General features: G+C 60.3%; 1 protein-coding gene across 1 annotated transcript in view; it reads right to left on the bottom strand.

The window, feature by feature from the left end:
* ADAMTS10 (ADAM metallopeptidase with thrombospondin type 1 motif 10) overlaps positions 1–1,226 on the bottom strand; it is a gene marked incomplete at its 3' end in the record, with an annotated part of 17,004 nt that extends 15,778 nt beyond the window's left edge. The window contains exon 1 of the mRNA XM_008050101.1: positions 1,102–1,226. The remainder of the gene's footprint in view (positions 1–1,101) is intronic.
* Positions 1,227–3,021: the final 1,795 nt, after the last annotated feature.

The following is a 3,021-nucleotide window of genomic DNA, read 5'->3' as shown; positions in this document are numbered from 1 at the left end:
ATTAGCCGGGCGTGGTAGTGCGCGCCTGTAGTTCTGGCTACCTGGAAGGCTGAGGCAGAAGGGTCGCCGGAGCCCAGCAGGTCGATGCTGGGGTGGCCGTGAGTGTGCCACTGCCCTCCAATCTCGGTGACAGAGTAAGACTCCAACTCAAAAACAAAACAACAACAACAAAAAAAACAGACTGGGGGGGCAGGTGACAGTTTGCCTAGGGTCATATGCCTAGGAAGTGGTGAAATCTGGGTTCCCTGGGCTGGACTCTGGAGGTAACAGCCACAGCTGCAAATGAGGACAGTCCCCTCTCCCGCTGTTCTGGCCCCAGGGTCAGTGTCTTGGGGGCCACAGACAAGCAAATGGAGGATAGTTCAGATTGTGACATGTTCTTTAGAAGATATCAATGGAGGCCGGGACTGGCAGCTGTAATGCCAGCACTTTGGGAGACTGAGGAGGGAGGAACGCTTGAGGCCAGGAATTTGAGACCAGCCTGGGCAACATGACCAGACCCTGTCTCTAATCTTGAAAAAAATAAAATAAAATAGCTGGACATGGTGGAGGCATCTGCAGCTTTGGCTACTCAGGAGGCTGAGACAGGAGGACCACTTGATTGGGATTCTCAGTCACTGGTAGCTCCCCTCGCCCCACTAGTTGGGCTGGAAACCCCACACGGTGGTCCCTGTCTCCGAGACCCCTCCTGCCTTTCCTCGGCTCAGATCATTCCTCCTTGCAACTTTGGGCTGCCCACCGGGCAGGTCTCAGTTTCTCCGGCATCTGCCCCGGCCAGCCTGCCGCAGACACCACTTGGGGCCGCCACCACCGGTGCCAAACCCTCTTCCCCCGCCCTCCTGTCTCCACCCTCCTCCTCTGTGCAAAATCCCCCTAATCACACACTGTCTTGTTTTCTTTGCGGCCTGGCCAAGTCTCAGAGGCCAAGTCTGAGAGTCAATCCCCAAACAGGGCAGTTCGGCCCCCGAGGGAGAGAGCCAAGCTTTCTCCAAGTTGCCGACGCACCCACATTGGACGTACCCACCCCACTTCCGATTGGACCCCTTCGGCGATGGGGAGCTCACTCACAGACTTTTTGGTCGTTGTTATTTTTTCTTTTACCTTTTGGGGGCTTCAGTTGGCGGCGGTGTTGGGCCCCTGTGGAGATCCTTCCCTCGGCTGTTCCCTGCGCCTGGGCCTCTGCGGACCTCAGCTGCCTCTTCTCTGGAGCCTGGGCTGGGACCGGGCAGAGAGGACGAGCCAGGCCGGCCTTCAGCACGGAGCTGGGTCTGTAGGTCAGGGGTCTCGGAGGAAACTCTGCCCCCCCCCACAGCCACCTCTTGAACTCTGTCTTTCCTCTGTTTCTAATGCACCCCCCAACTGACTCTGCTCCCTCCATTTCTTCCTTGGGGGCCTCAACCAACTCTGAGACCAAAGCCCTTCTTGGTGGGGCTTCCTGACCCCGTTCCTGCTTCAATCCACCCCCACCTCAAGGTGACAGCATTCTCACCGCAAGTGAGGCTGGACGCTGCTTCCACCCCCACCAACTCTGACCCTCCTCTCCTGCCCTGGCAGGCCTGGTGCCCTGGCTGTCTCCTGCAAGGCTCTTTCTGGCCCTAGCCAGACCCCATCTCAGTCCTCACCCTGTCCTCCCAAAAATCTCCCACCTCTGGTGCTCCTGGCTCAGATGGGGGGTGCCGGGAGGGCAGGGGAGTCACCTGCGCACAATGGGGTGGGGAGGACAGGGGTCTGGAAAGGGCTCACTGGTGTCCCGTGCTGGGCCCGGTTCGTAGGGCGGCAGAGAGTTGTGACAGCCCGGGGGGACGCAAGCGTCCGGGAGACCCCATGAGGCGACAGCAGATGGAGGTCGTAACAGGATGTCACGGAGGGATCTAAGCCGTGGTGTGTGTGTGTGTGATCAAGTAAGTGTCGGCACCCAGGCCTGGCCATTCCCCTAGCCCCTCCTCCCAGAAGGCAGCGGGAGGTGGCCAGCGTGGGGGAGGGTGCTGGGGTGGAGGAGGAAATGCTGGGAGACGGAGGCTCCATCCCATCCCAGGGACCCTAGAGGGACCCTCGAGGGACCCTCAGCTCGACGCCGGTCTGGACCTCCCCGGCGGCTGGGAGAGGGATGCACAGGGCCATTGCTGTCCCTGTGGCGGCCCAGGCCTCTCTGCCCCGGCAGAGGCCCCCACCGGCCGGGGCCCTCGGCCTCCTCGGGCTGCACATCTGGCCCAGCGGAGGCAGCCTCTGCCCCAGTGCAGACAAAGGCCCCAGCGGCCCACAGAGTGAGGGGCGGCCCTCCCCACCCGGCCGCTAATTAAAGGCCCCAGCGACCGCTGGAGACACCCGAGACAGCCGGCTGCGGCCTCGGTGACCAACTCAGGGGAAGTGGGCGGCGCCATTCCCACACCCAGACACACAAACACACACTGGCAGCAACACACAGCCCGCACAGCCAGGGACCAGTGCGCGGCCACCGCAGGTCCACAAAGGCTGTCCCCCAGGACACACACTCAAGACACACACACCCAGAGACAAACACACGCAGACACACGGCTACACGCTCCCAGACCTATATGCACAGTTATCACACCCTCATCTACACACGCACACAGGACAACCCAGAGACAGACACACAGACACACACATATACACACCTGGGGCCTACACACCGACACACTCGTTTACACGCATACACACAGGACAACCCAGAGACAGATACATGGACACACAAATATACACACCTGGGGCCTACACACATTCATTTACACATACACACACACACACAGACAACCCAGAGGCAGACACACAAGTCCCCCAAACCTAGATGCCCCCTCCCCGCATCAGACACACTGACACAACGCTCAACGGACAAACAGATGCGTGGAGACGCGCACACACACGCTGTGGCACAGACGCACCCAGCAGAGCCCTAACTGTGCACACACCGGGTCACACTCTCCCTCGGACACACAGCGGAGACTCATCCCCCGACGCTGACACACACACACACACACACACACACACACACACACACACGGA

This window comes from Carlito syrichta, unplaced genomic scaffold (genome assembly GCF_000164805.1).
Source record: "Carlito syrichta isolate Samal-C Ts95f unplaced genomic scaffold, Tarsius_syrichta-2.0.1 Scaffold142964, whole genome shotgun sequence".
In the NCBI taxonomy this organism is placed as follows: domain Eukaryota; kingdom Metazoa; phylum Chordata; class Mammalia; order Primates; family Tarsiidae; genus Carlito; species Carlito syrichta.
The sequence above is the reverse complement of the archived record's forward strand: the minus strand, read 5'-3'. Positions and strand labels throughout refer to the sequence as shown.